The sequence below is a fragment of the Protopterus annectens genome, chromosome 11.part0, assembly GCF_019279795.1.
Source record: "Protopterus annectens isolate FY-2018-M chromosome 11.part0, PAN1.0, whole genome shotgun sequence".
NCBI lineage: Eukaryota > Metazoa > Chordata > Ceratodontiformes > Protopteridae > Protopterus > Protopterus annectens.
The window spans coordinates 491,661,563-491,682,609 of NC_056745.1; positions in this window are offsets into that span (position 1 = coordinate 491,661,563).

A 21,047-nucleotide genomic window follows, 5' to 3' on the forward strand; every position below is an offset into this window, starting at 1 on the left:
TACTGCATTCCATTACATGCTTATTTGATTGACATACATTTTTCCCCAGGTATAGTTGATTTGCTTCTGATTTCTGTTTGCTTGTTTTTGTCTGTCTCTCACTCTCTCTCTCTCTCAGAGATGTCGGGTATACATCTGTTTTGCATAGGCAGCAGCTTGCCTTTTGTAGGTAATGCTCATGAGCAGCTGATGGCCTGTGCACCAATTGGTGTCCCCCACTTGCTAATTGCTTGCAGAACAGCTGTGTTGTTATTCCTATAGCCAATGGCATGGCAGCACACTCCTATAACTGAGTACTTCATGTGGGTGTTGGCCCTTTTCATTGCCTGTGAGAAGGACATCATGGAGGTTTGTGAACAGCATCACAGAGTGTAGTTGGAAATACCACTTACAACAACAAATGTGGAGACAACCCAGCAAAATGGGAGAAAAGGAACAGAATGTAAGTATTGCTGTTATACAGTTGGATTAATGCTAGTTTAGCAGAGTTTGTGTGTACATGGATTTTCTGCATGATATTAAGTCTGACAGTGTTATGTTGTTGACATAACTCTCAAATGTAGGGCTATCCGCAGAATGAACAGAGGTTTGACTCCTATGTTTGGTCTGTTCCTCAAACAGTTTTTGTCCTTGCAAATAAGCAGCATACTCTGGGGGCTGCAGTCAGTAAATGCTAACATCCATTTTTATTTCTGACTTCATATCCCTCAGAAAAGATATGTTACAACAAACCCTGTAACACCAGCAACTTTCTCAGTTTCTACCAGCAATATTTCAAATATGCCCCTGTTTCTGGGCCTCTGTTCCCCCAGTTATATAAGGCTTTGTCCAGATGTCATGCAGTAAGAGACCTGATAGGTATGGTATATCATTATTTAGTGCTTTCATTCCTGATATCATCCCAGCGATGTAGCAGAATGCCAGACATGTAATGAGGTAGAGGCCATATATATGAGGACCAAGCCTGGATATTCTGTGGGAATCTGTACAGTTGAGAGGTTTGTGTATGTCTGGCAATTGTTAACATACAGTCAGAATTATGTAGCAGTGTAATGTGTAAATGTTAGTTGGGCTGTGTTGGAAGGAGGGTAGATGTAAGTGTCATAGCTCCTTTTCTATCTGACTGTGCATGCTGCTCCAGGTTCTGGTAGTCTATCAGCTGTATATGTTTGTAGGGCCAAACTGAGACATATCCTGTATCACCTCAGGATTCTTACTACACTGTGATTTGGGCCACTATATGTAGGGGTAGTGTATGAGTAGCAAACATGATATTTTTGTTCACACAGTCGCTATACTCTAGTGTTCATTTGGCTTACCAGTATGTCACTGTGACTGTGGTGAAATTGGTTGTGGGTATGCACTTTCACACTTGTGTCTGTTTATCACTACTATTATATCCCTGTAGTGCCTATTTATATGCAAATGCATGTGTAATTCCCCATAGCTGCTTTAGGGTAGAGTTGTGTCAGTCTGACTGTAGTTTGGATGGTGCTTGGTGACATGCGTAGCAGCTCAGTGTGGTTTCCCCAATGTCATGCTCTATCCAGATATTCATAGGATGTTAGGTTGCCTGTCTCATATCTTTGGTCTGGTCCTCATAACTGTTGTGTATTTGTGACAAATCAATGGGATGATGTGAAGATTTAATTCACTAACTAATGAGAAGCAATTAAGTCTTGGATTTGTGCTATTTCAGTCAATATATGTTAGATCAGACAGTGTTACTGCAGCAAATGTCTCAGCTTATCTACTCAAGTATTTCAGATATGTCCCTATGTTCATGGCTTTCTCCCCCCACTTTGTCAGGCTTGGTCCAAATTCATTGCACTAAGGGGTTCTAAGCATACCTGTCAACTGGCTGGCTTGTTTCAGAATGTCCAGATTTATTGCTCATATTTTCGGTCTGTTCCACAAATTATTAGGATTTCTCTGGTAAATCACTGTGATGATCTGAGGATTCCTGTCAGTAAATGATGATATACATTTCAGTGTCAGACCTCATATCCTTCAGAAAATGTATGCTGAAACAAATCTGGTTACTCTTGCAACTGCCTACATTTCAAATGGCAATATTTAAAGTATGTCCCTATGTTTGGCCCATTGTCCCCCTATTCTGACAGCCTTTGCACAGATGTCGAAGAGGTTGAGCGGTATGGTTCTAAGGTACTACTGCACTACATGTTATGTACATACACACACACACACACACACACATATATATATATATATATATATCTTTAATATATTTTTCATATATATGTATCTCCATACATATGTCTATATATGTATATATACAAAACCTGAGTGATTCCACATTGCTTTTTAACTACTGTTGAATGACTCTACTGAGTGATATGTTTGAAAAAGTGTTAGAAATTCCTACAGCTCAAATGGTGTAGTGGTACATTGCTCTGAGTATAGTGTATGGGGTCCTGAGTTCAAGACTTTGCGGTGCTGATTATTTTGTTGCTAGGCAGAACAGTGGCTGATGGAGACAGAATGATTAAAGCAGTTTTAAGTGGCTTTAAGCGGGTTTCCGTGGGTTTGCTCGATGCTAAGCAACGCTAACAGAAAGGTAACTGTACAGATGCTTAATGCATTTTGGCTTCACTTAGCATTGCGCAAACTCGCTTACTCCCACTTACTCCCACTTACACTCATGCTAATTCCTTTAAAAGTAAATAAAAAGGGGTTATAGGAAAGTGGTGAGAAAGGGACATGCAGAATGAAAAACAATATAAAATGAAGCTAGGGATGTGCAGGATGGGTGTAGGGAAGGTCCATAGCTGTCCATTTCTTATACAGCAACAGCTGTGCATTTGTACAGAATTTGGAGGTGAATTTGGACACTCAAACCCCATAGAGAGGGGTGTGGACAACAGAAATGTTTGTCAAACCAATTGGACCAGATTACATTTGTCCAGTGGACACCTGTGTAAAATGGAGAGCTATGTATGGGGTGATAATTCTTTTGGGGACAGATACCCTTTTTTATTTGTTAAGGTGAGAGTGGGATGTTGGGGGAGGATTGTAGGTACATCTGAGGAGGTAGATTCGGTAGGGAGACAGACAAGACAGACAACACAGCAGACAGGGCTGGTGCATGACACACATGGGAGGTAAACACCTTAGACAGGGAAGGTGGCTGGGAATCAGAGGCCCATAAGCCCCCATATGGATATTGTGGGACTGACATCCCCACCTGCAGGCAGTCACAACTGCACCTTCACAGCCTTGACAGTGGCTGTGCTGGGGCCTGGACAGGAGGGGCAGCCTGCTCCTCAAGGTGTGCCAGGCAGCCCTCCATCTGGTGCTGCTGGCCACCCAACTCAGAGCAGATGACACTGCACACCATACCCCAGAACCGACGGCATATGACGGACTCATCTCGGCACCCGCACCCATGTGGTGCAGGGTGCAGAGATGACAGGCTCATCTCTGCACCCTGCACCACATGGGTGTGGGCACAGAGATGAGTCTGTCATCTCTGTGCCCACATGGGTGTAGGCACAGAGATGACAGGCTCATCTCTGCACCCACATCCATGTGGTGCAGGGCCTGCAGAAGATGAAGTTCTACGGTGGGTCCCAGACGTGCTGGGGCTTGGTGCCATGGCCAGATGGGGTAAATCTGCTGTGATCAGCCTTCCCAAATGTGCTATAGTGTTGAGGTTTTCCAAGATATATTGGTTAGTCATGAACAAAACATTTCAATATTAGTTTTAAAGGCATGTGTGGGTGTTCAGTTAACCCAAAACAACAGCTGTGAAACAGCTGCATAACAAACAGAACACATGCATAACTGGAACAACAGTAAGCATTGTAACAGCATGCCAGTAACAATGAAGGCAACAGGCTGCCAACAATGGTATTTGAAAAGGGTATGTTAACATGCAACCAATTAATTATATGAACAATAATGTAACACGTGTCCCAACATTAGGTTTGGTAAAAAAATACCCATATTATATGAATAATAATTATTGATGCAGATGAGGGTTAGGGATAGAAGAAAAGCCCATTAACAACTGCATAGACCTCTATTTTTACAACAGTACTGCTCAATACTCTAGAGGTCTGCCCTCACTTTACATCTACCTATGGCCTACCTATAACATACCCATATTTGTGAGGTGGGCCATGTAGACAGCTTTCCGTACAATGGTGCCCACATGGTGGGAAACTGTCAGGTTGTTACCAACCTTGGTGCACAGGTTGTCTCACACCTGATTGCATGCTCAGTACATTATTACCATTGTACTTAGTGTGGATGACATCTGCCACAGCAGGGGGAGTGATGTCTCTCCTGGCATTCCATTTGCAGTAATGCTTCTTGTACCAGTCAGTAATTGGGTGAGTGTCTCTTGGAGGATGGCCACATCAGTAGCGTAATATAAAGCAGCGGGCAGCTTGCAAGCACCCTTACACCTGGTCAGCCACAGACCACTGCTATTGTTCTGTGCCTCAGATACATATATCTCAAACAGTAGAGGGCTCCAGACTGATCCTTGTAGTACACAGTTGTGGATGAATCTACTACTGGAAGTGGGTTCTACTACTTTGACTGAGTGGGTACTATCATTGAGCCAGTTAGCTAACCATCTGGAAAACTACAGGTTGGTGCCTAGCTGTGCAGGCATATGTACCATGTCCACCTGGGGATTAGTGTGAGAGGACTGGGCTAGGTGAAGGTAGCTATTGTTCATCATCTTCCCCTCATCCCTGTGTTTGTTGACCAATGCAGAGAGGTCAATCAAGATTAACAGGCCTGATGACAATACCATGGTGTGTGATTCCAGTCATTTTGATGTTGCCAATATCCCTTTTCATAATGTCCTTGATATTGCCTCCCATGCCCTTGCAGAGCAGGCTAGTTAGCCTGATGTACATAATATTGGCTGGGTTGATGGATTGCTCCACCATTGTGTATAGGGATGACAGTGGCTGTCCTCTGTGCAGATGGGATGACACTGGTGCTCAGGCTGTGGCTGACTACAGTGCAGATTTGATCTGAGAGCCCATGTCTGTCTTCATGTGGGATGCAGCCAGGGATGGTATCATGCCTATGGAGATCTCTGTGTGTTGCCTTTGAGAGGGCATTATGGACCTGCTTCCTGATGATGATGGAGGGAGGCAGGTGCTGTACATGCACATGTGTACCATGGGGGGACAGGGGGTGGTGTTTACACTTCAACTGTCTGCATCCAGTTGCCTATATCTATGCCATATGTGCATGTGGTGTTATTGACAATCACTACAGAGCAGATTTGTGTGGTCCCTCTGGAATTGCAAACACATGTGGAAGGCCTAGTGATTTGCCTTGGTGGATGTGTCCAATATGCACTCAAAGATAGCCATAGGGTACATCACCTGTGCCCTTATTTGCTTGTGCAGACCAAGGTGACATTGCTTACAATGAGACACCTGTTCCTTCTTGGCCCATCCAGCAATTGTTTCCACCTATTATGGTATTTGTGTATTGCAGCTGTTCACCACAGGCATTTACCCTACCTTGAAGAAGATAATGTCGCATTGTCAGGAACTGCTGAGTCCATGCAGCTATGTAGGTGCCCACATAGTATTGTGGTGTGGGCCTGGATACTGCTGCTAGTTCCAAGAAATGGCACGTTGGCTGTACAGCTACTTCTACCTGCTCTGAGGGGATTTATAGTCATTTGTGTACAATTCATTCTGTCTGACACTGTAAAGGGGGGGGGCATGGGAGATGGTTACCTGAACAGTGATGACAATGTGGTCAGATATTACTAAGGGGGATGGCACTGTAGAAGTGCTACAGTGGCTACTCATGCTGGTTATGACCAGGTACATGAGTGTAGTGGGATTGTTGAGCTGCTGATCCACTGCATTGCCACTGACAAAGCCGAGGAATCTATGTGCAGTCATGTTCAGATGGCATAGGTCAGGCACACAATGGTTGGGTATTTGAGGTCACCCAGAAGCAGGGTAGATGATTGAATGCTGACATATTCCAGCAGGTCCCAATAGGTGTGGTGGGTGTCCATAGTCATGGTTGGAGGCCTGTATTTAGCTATGATTTGAGTAGGTGTTTGGTCAACTGTTAACTGCACTCGGGATGTCACCCATGTGTCATACTGTTTTGCCAGCCTGGAGGTGTGTATGCTAATGTTCAACACTCCACCTCCTGTAGCTTTGCAGGCCTCCATTTGGGATCTAAACGTTTGATGGGGAGAGTGACCTGGCAAGGTTGGTGTGTTCTCCACAGCTAGAAAGCAGCTGTCAGTGACTGCACAAATGTCAGCATCCTACAGGACAAGGTACGTTTGCCACATAGGTGTCATGGTAACGCACCTAGCTCTTGTTAGAGCAACACATCTGCACAAAGGCACAAATCAGTAGTGGGCAAAGGCCAGTAAATAGTGTCACTTTATGAATCTAGCTGAAACACACTTAGTTGCCAGCAAAGACGGTGTCACATTCACAGGTATACTCTGCAGGATATGACATCTGGCAATGAAATTTATGTTAATTTGTTATGACTTCAGTCTTTAATGGGTTGCCAGTGATATGCCAGATAATACACAACTGTCTGAAACATTGACTACAAATATGAGGCAGACATGTGGTCAGTCTGCAAAACTCTGGACAGTTGTCAGATATGGGCTCAGTATATCACATAAAGTTCAACACACACACCTGCACCTGTCATGTAGTATGCACATACCCTATGTACAGCTCTTACATTTATAAGATAAGCATATGTATCAGAGTAGCATTCGCAGGTGACATATGAATAATTACAACATCCCAGGTAGCTGGCCTACCACTGACACAATCAGTATTGGACAACAGAGACTCCATTAGTAGTCATACATGAGCTTACCTTTGCTAGGGTGACTCAGGGGCCACAAATGTGCTCCATGTCAGTGCAAGCAGGGCAAGCAGAAATGGCCATAGGTGCTGAAGAGCAGCATGTGATTCCAGCACGTCTTGTTGTGGCCTAGTGTTTAATGTCCCATTTGACATCATTGCATGCCCCCTTCTGCATTTCATTACAAGCTTGCATAACTGACATAGCTATTATAGTACTCAGGAGTTCACTCACAATGCATATGGTTAAGTTTGTGTAGTCGCAGTCTGTCTTTGTGTAGATGAGTTGAGACCTGTGTTGCATAGGCAGCAGTTTGCCTTTTGTAGGTATTGCTGATGAGCAGGTGATGGCCTGTGCACCAAATGGTGTCTCCCACTTGCTACTTGCATCCAGAGGAGCTGTGTTGTCTTTCCATTTTCCAATGCCATAGCAACACAGTGCTATAATTATGGCCTTCATGTGTGCCTTGCCTCTTTTCCTTGCTTGTGTGGAGGACATTATGGAGGTGTGGAGGCTACAGCTTCACAGACAGTAGGTGGGAATACCTCTCAAGACAGGACATGTGGAGACAGCATAGAAACATGGGGAACAAAGCTCCAGAATTGGGTACAGATTGTAAGTCAGTTGTGCTGTTATACACATAGAGGGTTGCTAGTTTAACAGGGTTCACCTGGACATGCATTTTCTGTGTGACGACGTCTGACAGTGATATGTCTCTGACATACCTCTCAATTGTCCTGATGTCCACAGACTGCCCAGGGGTTTGTCTGTTATGCTTGGTCTGTTCCTCAGACAATGTCTGTTTTTGTGGAAGCAGTAGGATAATGTGAGGATTGTAGTTAGTAACTGTTGACATCCATTGGTGTTTCAGACATCATATCCTTCAGGGATGTTATGTTACAACAAAGCCTGTGACACTGGCAACTGTTTCAGTTTGTAACACCATTATGTGAGATATGTCCCTCTTTCCAGCCCCCTGTCCCCCAAGTATGTCATGCTTTGTCCAGATGCCTTGCAGTAAGTGGGTCAGAGGTATGTGTTATCATTATTTAGTGACTGCACTCAAGGTATCATCCCATTGATGTAGCAGACTCCTGGAAGTGGTATGCATCTGTGGCCATGAATATGGTCTCACACCCTGGACATTCTATGCAAATCTGTACATATGAGAGTTATGTATGTCTGGCCATTGTGAAGTGACTGCCAAGATTGCGTAGCAGTGTTGTGTGCAGATGTTTGGCTGGGTAGGGAGAGTAGCAGATGTGAGTGTCACAGATCCTTTTTCTATCTGATTGTGCATGCTGCTACATATGCTGGTGGTCTCTCGGGTGTGTATGTTTGTAGGGGCAGACTGAGAAATGTCCTGTAACACCTCAGCATTCCCAGTACACTGAGAGTTGGCCCAGTATATGTCAGTGTTGACTGTGACTGGGAATCAAGATATGTTCATTCAAACAGTCATTGTACTCTAGAGTTCATTTGGGGTACTGCTATGTTGCTGTGACTGTGGTGCAAATGGTTGTGGGTGGACATTTATGTACCACTATCTGCTTTTCCCTACAGTTCCATCCCTGTAGTGCATGATATATTTGGATATACATGGGTAATTGCCCAGAGCTAATTTGGGTTAGTGTTGTGTTGGTCTTTCTGTGGTTCAGAAGGTGCTGGGTGACATGGTTGGTAGCTGTTATGGGTTTTTCCATTCTGTTACATGACTGCGGTCATACCTCTCCACTGTCCAGATGTTTAGATACTGTCCTGATGCATCGCTCATATGTTTTGTCTGGTGGCCACTGTGATGCCTGTGCACTGGCCCAGTAATCAAGGAGCCTCAGTCCTTACCACTAACACCAGTGAGGCATGTCCACATTGGAAAGGATAACAAATACACACACAGTAAAGTACAATTTCCCTTAAGAGCACACAGAGATCACAGTCAGTCTGGGGCTGGTTTCTCCCTTTTTCTCCAGATCCCCAATAAGGCTCCCCACTGGCACAGCTATAGAGTGGGGCCTTAGCCAAGGTCCCAAGCCAAGTTCTCCTAGCACTCTCTCTGTCCAACCAGTGCTTCGTGTCCCTGCCCAAGTAGTTCACACACACACACACACACACACACACACACTTTGAGATATGATTTATATACAACCACACAGACACTCCTGGGAAAGGCTGGCACAGGTTCACTAGCTGTGGCCCTTCTGTCCAGGTTATAAGGTAGTAATCACTGCCACAGGACCCTTAGTTATCATCTTCTAAAAGGCCCTTACCAAAGGGTGTCCAATTATTACTGTACAATATTATTATCCAAATGGTAAGTGTGACTGAGCAGCAAGGCTTATTTGGAGTGGCTTTGTACAGTATCACTATATACATGCAATGTTCTCTAGAGCTTAAATTATCTCTACACAAAACAGCCACAGTTGAAAGGTTTAAAAATATTTAATAATAAATAATGAAAACACAAGGCAATACTTCTTACTGTACAATGCTAGTCAAGAGTTCAGAGATCACAGGGAAATGCTTAAATAATACAGTAGAATAGCTCTGACATAAATATAGAAAATAGATAGTCTAAACTTACTATTTTCTATCTTCTTCTTAAGAGAAACACTAAAGTCTAAGATCCTGCTTACATACAGACAGAGCAAAGCAAGTGCTGGTGAGTGGCCAGTTCTGAAGGCAAATGCAAAATGCTCTATCTCTGAGAAAGTCCTTTAAATTGATAATACATCCTGCTGACTCATTTTAGATTACATCATTCTTAACAATTCTCTGGTTTCCCAGGCTAACAGAAACTCTGCATTAACATTTCTTAGTAACCTTGCACCTGGTCATGAAACTACAGCAATGAAAGACATTATATATGTAAAATCTAGCAATTAATTCTAGTCTCTTGGTGACAGACATTTGCAGAGTAATCTGTGGGTTGATTGATTAGTTTCACTGTACATGGGGTGAATGTAGAGCTATGTATGGGGCATTTTTTTTTGCAGGACAGATGCCCTTTTTTAAAGGTGAGAGTGGGATGTTGGAGAAGAGCTATAAATATGTTTGGGGAGGTAGGTTGGGTGGGATAGGTTCCCTGTCAAAGGTTGGTAGGGAATCCAAAGTCCATGAGCCCCCAAATGGATATAGTGGGACTGTGGTCCCCACCTATGGGCAATCACCACTGCTCCTTCATGGCCCAAAGGTGGCTGCGCTGGGGGCTGGAGAGGAGGGGCAGCCTGCCCCTCGAGGTTTACCAGGCAGCCTTCAATTTGATGCAGCTGTCCACCCAACTCTGCTCAGATGGTGCTTGCACACCAAACCCCGGAACTTACTGCAGGTGACAGGCTCCTGTCCTTGCCTGCTCCCAGGGGAGAGGGATTCCATCCCCTGAGGTGGTTCCACCCAAAGGTGGTGCAGGACCAGTTGACGAGGAAGTCCCGGGTTGGGTCCCAGATGTACTTGGGCTCAGTGCCAAGGCCAGATGAGCTGTGGCAGATGGATCCAGCAGGGTCTGCCTTCCCAAATGTGCTATGGTGTTGAGGTTTTAAAAAAATATGTTGGTTAGTCATGAAGAACAGATTTCAAGATTAGTTCTAACAGCATGCATGGATGTTCCAATTAACCCCATAAAACAGATTTTAAACAGTTGCATAGCAAAACAAACACATGCATAAATTGAACAACAGTATGCATTGTAACAGCATACCAGTAACATTGATGGCAACAGGCCACCAACAATGGTATTTGAGCAAGGTATGTTAACATTCAACCAATCAAATATATGAACAATAATAGAACACAAGTCCCAACATTAGGTATGGAGAAAAACATACTCGTAGTATATGAATTATAGTATTGATCCAAAAATCTGTGGTGATGCCAGCAAGAAATAACAAACCAAAAAACAATAAAAACTGCTGGGAGCCCCCAAAGGAGGAACGTATCCTATAAATGAAATAGTCTGGTTGGAGTAAATGAATGAATTTAATGACTCCACGTAACACAAGCACTGGTACATAAACGCTTCAACACAAACAAATGCATTTTCGTAAAAAACTTCTTCAGATAATACAAAACCAAGTATAGACTGTTTAAACAGTTATATACATGATTCAAATAAAACTTGTATCTCCCTATTCGTTCAAACATTAATTGAATAATTAATTAATTAACAAAAAACATTTCATTAAAAGAGATATAGTTTAAAATAATACAAAGTTTTAATAAAAAAAAATGTCTGTATATAATATATACTAAATGTAATAAATATATCTGTATTGTAACAGTGTCTGTTTAAATGTGTATAATAAATATATATAAATATTGAAATAATTAAATATGTATTGTATATATGTATATGTATTTTATAAATCTTATATAAAGCTAAGGTGTGTATATTAAATAGAATAATGTAATAATGTAATAATTTGATAAAATCTCAAGTATTTTAAAAATAATTTATAACTTGGCCTGTCTTAATTTTAACACTGGTTTGATTGAAATAGTGTCATTTAATCCAGGGGGGGTAGTGGCATCCAAAATAATTTGCCAAAAAAGTTCTCGGTATTCTAACCGGGTCTCCCACATACCCCCCCTGGTATCTTTGTCAACTACTTCTAATACGAAAAATGAATAGGTAGCCTCTTGACAGGTAATTTTGTGACGATATAATGCATTGGTGTGATTTTGTTTACTAATTTCATAACAGTGCTCATAAATACGTGCTTTAAGTTTCCTTTCAGTCTTTCCGACGTAAAAGGAACCACATGTTTTACATAAAGCAGGATATACTAGTCCTGTTGTGTGACAATTAGCAAAACAATAACTATATAATGTTTTGTTTCTGCTAGTCAATTCTAAGTTGGAACCATTAAACACATAACAACACTGGGAACAAGACCCACATTTGAAAGTACCTACCCTTGCCCGGCCTTTGTTCGTAGTTTTATTCTCAAACATATTTTTAAAATTTAAATCTCTTCTGTATGTAAAAGTTAGTGGAGTATTCCGTAAGAGTTCCAAATCTGTAAATTCAAGAAATTTGGTCCATTCCCTACTTATTACATACTTAATAACATTTGAATCACCATTATAGTCCAATACATAGGTGTCTTGTCTATTATTGGTGTTACTTACTGGGATACCAGTAATGATAGAAATGGACTGTCCCACAATAGGAGAAAATCTATCTAATCTACCTTTTAGAACTTCCTGTTTCAATTCCATCAATAGTGGTGAGGGGTAACCCCTATTAGAAAACATCCTACATACATTTTCACTTTCTAGTAAGAAATCCTTGTCTTCAGATGTCATCCGACTAATTCTCACAAGTTGCCCTTTCACCAGATTTTTCTTTTGGAAAAAAGGATGCCCACTGTGGAAATGCAGGAAGGAGTTGGAGAATGTCGGTTTTCTATATACTCTTGATGAAAATCTACCATTAAGTTTGGAAATGTTAACATCTAAATAATTGAATGTTTCATAATTCACTTCGTAAGTGAAATCCAAAAAAAATGGTAGTGTTTTTAATATATGACAAAAACTCCAAAAATTTTTCTTCCCCTGCTATCCAAAATATGCAGATGTCATCTAAAAAACGCTTGTATAAGATCCAACAGTCTTGATATCTGCTGTTCAAAATGAAAGTGTGCTCCCACCAAGACATAACAATGTTGGCATAAGTTGGGGCACAATGGGCCCCCATTGCCACACCACGTTGTTGTTTATAAAATTCTCCCTGATAATACATGAAATTATTGTTCAAAATAATTTCCGTCAAGGCAAGAATAGTAATGAAATCATTGTGTGTAAATGTACCGAAGGTGACCATATATTCCTCCAACCATAATAAACCTGTGTCATGTGGTATGCTTCCAAATAAATCGATAACATCAAGTGTAATGAACAATAAATTGTCTCTATACATTTCTGGTTTTAAAATTCTCAAAAAATCCCAAGAGTCCTTCAGTGTTGAAACACCCAAAACTGAAAGTTCTTTTAACTTGTGGTCCACAAATTTGGCTAATGGAGAGGTAATAGATCCTTCTGAAGCCACAATTAACCTAAGAGGTGGATCAATAACATTTTTATGCACCTTGGGTATCCCAAACACTGAAGGCACTCTTGATGATTTGTTGAATAAATAGTTGAAATTTTCCAAGGAAATGGAACCTTCCAACAACAAATCATTGAGCAAATATTGAATTTTGGAATAAGCAATGTGTACTTCGTTGAGTGAAACTGAAACATATTTATCTGTGTTGCTTAATTCTTCCTTCATCTTAGATTCATATAATAATGCATCCATAAGAACAGTACCCCCACCCTTGTCGGGTTGCATAATCCTAATAGAATGGTCATTAGTTAATTCTTTCAATAGATCTGATTCTTCGATGGAAAGATTCTTAAAAACCTTGTGCTTAATTATCTGTTTCCTAATCTCCTTTTCCATAATATTCTCAAGGTTTTTAAGTTGAGGATGTAAGGGTGGGTTGATTGTACTGCATTTTTTAAAGGAATAATAGAAGGTGGAATATTGGCAGTATTGTTAAACATAAGTGTAAGATTTTTCTTTCTGATAAACATCTTCAGATCAATAATAGATCTGGACAAGTTAGCCTTCCTAGAAGGAATGTATTTGAATCCTTTTGAGAATAAATTAAAATGATTAGTATTCACCTCAATTGAACTGTAATTAAAAATATTGTAACCTTGACATGTACAAACTGGGCCAGATATGTTATTGTTAGATATATTATCTATATTATCTAATTCCATCCCCTCCCTTCTCTCTGTCTCCTGTAGTTGTTGTAATTGTAGTGAACATAAGGTTTGTTGCGAATTCTCTTTGAACGTCGGGGTAGGGGGGGGGCTGAATTTGATCTAAAGGGATATCTGGCTCAAAAAAGTTTTCTTCATTTTCATGATTGTTGACCTCATATTGATCATCTGTGTTGTGTACAGTATCAAAATCACGATGTTGAGGTAAAAAGTTCTGAAAAAAAGTTCTGGGTTTGGGGTATGCTGTCCCTTCGTTGTAATCTTTGTGGTCCCTGTCCAATTTACCCTGCTTACGGTTAATGTTAATACTGCAATTCCTGTCAACATATGTAAAAATGTCATAATACTTCTTTCTTTCACTTTCAACAGAAAACAACAGATCTTGAAGAATACAATCATTTACTTGTTCCATTTCTTTAACCAACATAGTTTTTTCTTTTTCGTTTTCATTCATAATAGCTCTCACAATTTCTAAACCACAATTGTTGAAAATGTTAACAAGATTTTTTGCAAATTCCGTACCATCCTGTACCTTGTTCGGAAATTTGCAAATTCTAAGTCCCTTAGGGACTATTTTGTGCTTTAAACATTCATTAAAATAAACATTATCCACTTCCAGTTTTTTATATTTGTCCATAAGATAATACAACCTGTCTAAATTGTCCTTATAAGTAGGCGTTTTTACCTGGTTTGAATCCCTGTTGGTTTGAGATCCAAAACCATAGTTTTTGTGTAAAATATCCTGGAAGTTGAAAATAAACGGTTTGGCAGGAAAATTAGAGTTGTTGGAAGAAGGCCTGTCCCCTGTAGATTCACGTGCATGACTCTCCTCGGTAACTGGCGAAATACAATGTTTTTTGTTAATTAATTAATTATTCAATTAATGTTTGAACCAATAGGGAGATACAAGTTTTATTTGAATCATGTATATAACTGTTTAAACAGTCTATACTTGGTTTTGTATTATCTGAAGAAGTTTTTTACGAAAACGCATTTGTTTGTGTTGAAGCGTTTATGTACCAGTGCTTGTGTTACGTGGAGTCATTAAATTCATTCATTTACTCCAACCAGACTATTTCATTTATAGGATACGTTCCTCCTTTGGGGGCTCCCAGCGGTTTTTATTGTTTTTTGGTTAATTATAGTATTGATCCCGATGAGGGGTGGGGGGAGAGACAAAATGTTCATTAACAGCTGTTTATGCTTCTATTTTTCACAACAGTACTGCTTAATACTCTATGGGTCTGCCTTCACTTTACATCTACCTATGGCTCATAGCTTCTGTAGCACAAACATACCTTTTAAACTGTCAGCCTGGAATGGCATGGGGCAAACTATGACAACTCTGGGTACATGACTAGAGGGGACTCGTACATGTCAGGGTTACATATCTAGCACAGGAGGGGTACCCTGAACTTCTGTTATGTGACTGTGCTACTGGCATACTTCAACCAACTGGTTTCCTATCTGTGTCCAGGGTTATTGGCAGCAGTGACCACTAGCTGTGACAGCATGACACTTGAGAGACATGTATTGGGAAGAGTGCATGTTGTATGTACCTCTCCTGCTGTCATTTGCTGGCATGTGGTGGGACAGTTGAACAGTTGTACACAGTTTATTAGTATACCCTTTATACAGCTACTACCAACATTTCCTAACCTGTAAAACCTGTGGAGAAAATATCTGTTAACACTACCTGACTGTTTTTACCTTTATTCCTGATTCCTTGTGTGTAGATATGCACACATCTTAGTACCACTCCCTGGATTTGAACCATGTCTGAGTGTGCAAAATTAACAACTAAACTATTTTGCATCACACTGAGCTACTGGGGAATTGCTGTTTCTTGTTTTATTGGTTTCTGCCTAATAGTGTCTTGGTTAGACAGTCTGAACATGTAATGCTGTGATGCATGCATGACAGATAGTTATTGTACTGTGCATTAATCCTTTGGATTACTACAGTCTGCAAAGCAAAGGTTAACACAAGGCAATGCTGGAAGGAAAACGCTTTGAAACTTTACAAATTACTATTCAGGGTTCAGAGCTTAGTGCAGTATAAATTTCACATTTCAGTTATATCTTGTTTTACTACTCCACCATCTACAGTTTTTCTTAGCAGCTTGTTCACAGAACAACCTCAGTTAATGCATGCTGCCACAGCTATAATTGCTGTGAAGAACCTGTATACATTCTATATGTCTACAACAACATACCAGAATAAACACAACAATTACAGTTTTTTGTAGGGATCTTTATTATACATTAATATTTGTCATTTTTTTTATTTATTCAGTTCCCACACTAACAGTATACCTACTAGCAGTAAGCAATGTAGTCCTTCTTAGCTATTTGAACAATACACTGCAAATTAGATTTGTACTCACCAGCCTGCTGGCGCAGCTTCAGCAATCTGCCAGCATGGTCCTCTACATTACTAGCCCTCTCTGCTGCAACTCTAGGGGAAAAAAACAATTATGCATACCTGTCTATCACATTCTCAGGCTAGTATTTGCTACAAATTACTTGATAGTGATACTTACTCACTACTGGAACATTCCATGCCCATGCATCTTGGATCCACTGGGCCAAGAGTGCCTCCTTTGTCTGCTTTAGTTTAGCATAGTGGTGCCATACCTGCTCAACAGTCCAGGAGATCCCAGTAGCACTGGTGAGATCACATGCAAGATGGTCCCAGGCCTCTGCTTTGTATTGTGAGCCCTGTACTGGCCCTGCAGTAGTCTCTCCTCATGGTTTTCTACAAGGAGTACAGCCTAGCACAGGAGGGGTACCCTGAACTTCTGTTATGTGACTGTGCTACTGGCATACTTCAACCAACTGGTTTCCTATCTGTGTCCAGGGTTATTGCCAGGCCTCTGTTTTGTATTGTGAGCCCTGTACTGGCCCTGCAGTAGTCTCTCCTCATGGTTTTCTACAAGGAGTACAGCCATGACACTGGACTCCTGAATGCTCCAGCTCTGCACCCAAAAATGCGCTCCTTCACCTACACCAGGCATAGTACTTGCACAGATAAACTATAACAAGGTCTGGCTGTATTCCCACCTGCGCCATTTAAATAAAGCAATATTCCCACCTTTTGCCATTATTAGACCATTTTGAACATGTTAAGCATGCTAAGCCATGGGCAAATCCACTAAGCTGAGTTGAACAGTGGTTAAAGGAGTAATTGTTGAGCACTGCTTAACACTGCGCAAATCCACTTAGCTGAGCTACCTGCTGCTTAGCATTCACATCTAAGTGATGTTTAAACCTGGTAAGCATAGCTGAGCATTGCTAACCATTGCTCATTTTTCATTTTTAAAAAAATTATCAGAATAATGACTTCATTTAGTAAGTGTATATGATTTACATTACATGACATCCCTCTATGTGCTTTCATTACATTAGCAAGGGGTGTTACTATACTGTATGGGACACTTGTGTATACGTGGGTGGTTTCACATGTTATATGCACTCACACTTCCATTCTCCACCAGCTACACTACCCTGGGTGACAAAAATCAATTACTACATGCTTTAAGATGAAAATAATGATTTTAACACTGCTTTCCCATGTAAAAATAAACTGCTTGTCTCGGTACTTGAACTGTGAACACCTGTATGTAAAGCCATAACTTTAACCACTTCATTATCTTGGGTTGGGAATTTTAGCTGTATATTTTTATTTATCTTCTCTGGGTTATTTAAGCAATTGTGGGCAGAGGGCCACAATGCACACACCCACTCAGCTATGCTTAAACATGCCTTAGTATGGAAAAAAATATTTAACTATTTATGTCATTGTTCAGCTTTGTTACTCTAAGAGATTGATGGGTATGTGAGGCAGGCATTTGGGCATTCTGCAGACACCTGTACAGTTGAGGGCTTTGCCCATACAGCAATTTCACATGGCAGACATTTCTGTTTCAGTCTTCATACCCTACAGGAAGTCAGTGCTATTGCAAAACTTTTATTCTATCAGCTTTCAGGTTTGTCAGTACAATATTTTGGACATTTCCCTATATTTGTGGCTTTGACCCCCACCCCCCATTATTTATGGCTCTGTACTGCTTTATTGCTCTAGGAGGGTGAAACATATGTGAGGCAGGCATCTAGGCATTCTGCAGACACCTGTACAGTTGACGGCTATGGCCGTATGGCACTTTTACAATGCAGGGGGTGTGTGACAGAACCTTTCACACACACCCACCCTGAATTTCCTTAATCATCTGCTTGCTATTTCAATGTCCACGGACACTGACGTAGCTAGTTTATTAGCTGTCAGTGTCCGTGGACACTGACAGCACTTGCAAAGTGCCATACAGCAATTTTACAATGCAGGGAGTGTGTGACAGACCTGTCACACACCCCCCTGCATTTATTTCCTGATCTAATACGTATTTCAGTGTCTGCTGACACTGAAAGAACCTTTGTTTTTGCTTTCAGCATCCACAGACACTGAAATGCATTTGAAAGGTGCTGTACAGCACTTTCTGAGTGCAGGGGGGTGTGTTTGTAGTCTGTGCACTACTTAAACACCCCCCCTGCACTCGTTCATGGTTTGTGTCTGTTTAACCTTAACAGCAGTGCACCTTCATGAATATGCAATGCGTGCTGCTGTGGCTGCATGGACATGCACCACTCCATGCAGAAATAGCACTATTCCTGCATGGAGTTTATTGAATCCCAGGGTATGTGGCTTCTATCAATTGCACAATTTCTAGTTCTAGGGAAAATTTAACAGAAATGTCATTGTTTAACAGACTGCAAGAATAAGTAATTTTTAACAATGTTAAGTTTATTTTTTATATTTTTAATTAAATTTAGCCTTTATCGATGAACCAACACTGCAACAAACTTTATACAGAGCAAAACATGGAATTTGTTTATTCCAATACAAATTTCCACGTATAGCTAAAATATAAACACTGCATAACTCAAACATTAAAGGTTATTCATCATAGTTTTTAACCAACAAGGGTATAATTTCATATGACCCTAAATTCAAAGCCATACAATTTATGTCAAGTAAGCACATGAAAGCAAAAAGATACACCAATACTCATTCAGTAAAGGGAAATCACAGTGTGTAATTAGCATTTCACATAATCTGTGACCATAACCATACACATAGGTGGTAACATCATCTATAACCCCCCTTTCAAATACTTAAAAATTATAGCTGAGAGCACCATAGTCAGATATAGGAGCCACATATGCTCTGCAGCAGTAAAGGTTGGGTAAAGGAAGGATAGGGGTACACAAAATCCTGAAGAAAAGAGCTGGTATTGGTGGGATGGGTTTAATTAAGGTTCACACAATGACCACATGGGCTCCAGGCCAGATACACTGACTAAGATCATAATAAATGCAGATAATCTGAATTCAGAATAACACACTCCAACATAGGTCAGTGCTCTCACTCCTAGACCCGATTTGAATTTGGTCAGATGCCAGAAATGTATTTTTTTAAATAAATAAAATAGATACGGAAGTGATGGCACCATTTTGAATCCATTGGTAACATGCTATCCCAAAACTCAAGCGAAATATCTGCTGAAAGCAGATTGGTGCATTTTTGCCTATCTGGCTGAAAAACTTTACAACTGTAGTCATCCATCCCATTCTAAAGGAGGGACACAGCACAAAATTTGAGAAGGTGAGAGAATGATTTCTGCTTCATAAACAATCTCCAGTTCCAATAGGATCCCACAAGATATTTCTCAAAGCTCAGTAGCTGAAGATATTGCCAAAATGGCATGTGGGTGACCCTTTCCTTTTTGCTCAACATTTTACTATGGTCAAGGGGCTCAATCTTTAAAAAGGTTTCCCAAAACAGGATATTGTTTTAAATCCAATTAAGCCAAAAGATAAGGTGCCCATATGAGCAGTGTCATTAGCCCATATCCTATCCCATAGCTACATAATTTCCCCATTTACCACATCTGCTAAAATCTTACCTAGTTTCTGTTCTAATCCCCCTCTCCCACCCAGTACAAGATTTTGCATTTTTCCCATCCAGACATTCTCTGATTTTATATGTAACTGAGCATCTATTGTGGTACTTGGGGTCTGATCACATCTGGGTGCCATATAATTTACAATCAAGGCAAATCAAGGCATATTGCTTCAGGTCAGTGATTCTCAGATCCAAATATTTTCTGGAGACCATCGCCTTCTTTCTAGATATCTAGCTAGAATACAAGATAATATGAACAGAAGATTATGAATCCTATTAAGTAAGGGATGCGTCAGGCCAGGAATGTGCTGAACAAGGAAAAAGAAATTCAGGATGGATCAAAATATGCACTACCGAAATTCTAGCTAGAAGAGGGAGGTTTATTTTTTTTACATACTCGAAACACATTTTCACAAAAGGTCAGAGATCAGATTCCTAAAGCCTTAAGTGATTCTTGTCCCTAAATAGCAATGAGTTGTTTTTCACGGAATACAACACATAAGTTCGTAACTTCACAGGTGTGTACTAGGCTAATGACCACTAGGGCCTTTTTAAGCCTAGCCATGCATCCCAAATCTCTGACAAGTTTGGTACCCTTGATAAGTGTAAGCAGGGGCCTGGGAGATGAACCATTTATAGGCTGCATGTGTCTGTTAGAGATGCAGGTGCCAGCCGAGGGATGAATTTTCTGTTCCCCATTCAATTGTTCAAGTTACACTTGAATTGGGTTAGAGAGGAACTCTGATTCACATGGATGAGCAGACGCTTCCAGAGAAGGGGTAGCCTCTGGGATACATACCTGCCTCTCCAGCAAGTCCTATTTACATCAAAGGTAAAGTTTAAGTCTTTACAATGGGTAATTCCAGTGCTGTTTGTTTTGAGGATATGCGGGCGGTATCTAAAGGTGAGGTTTGACAATGCCTTACATGCTAGGCACAGATCTCCCCTTGGCAGCATGTAATAAACAGAATACAGGGATAGGGCTTTGAGGCAGTCTGCATAAGACATGTTACTTACACCCTATATTCTTTTAGTGAGGAACCTCTGTGGACATTCCAAATGTTGAATATGCCAAGTTAGGTACATACCAAAGGGGGCAGTGAACTCAATGCTAAGTCTGATGAATGCTGAATGCATTGAAATAATGACCTTCTTAGACCTAGATGCCATATCTTTGTTTATGAGTGCACAACATAAAACAATTTCCTCTCTACTGTATGCACATGATGGTCAAAGGCCAGATTACTGTCTGTATGTGTCCCCAAGTCCCTGTCTACTGAATTGACTCTAAGAGCTGTGTTGCCAATATGATAGTTAACAGAGATGCATGACTTCCTGAAAGACACTAGTATGCATTTTCTGGCATTTAGCTTTAGTCCATAGCTTTGATTCAAGCTATTTGTTTGTGTTAATCCTACCTGAAGAACATTAGTGTCAGTGGGACATTCTATGACTCCTCCTAATTTGTA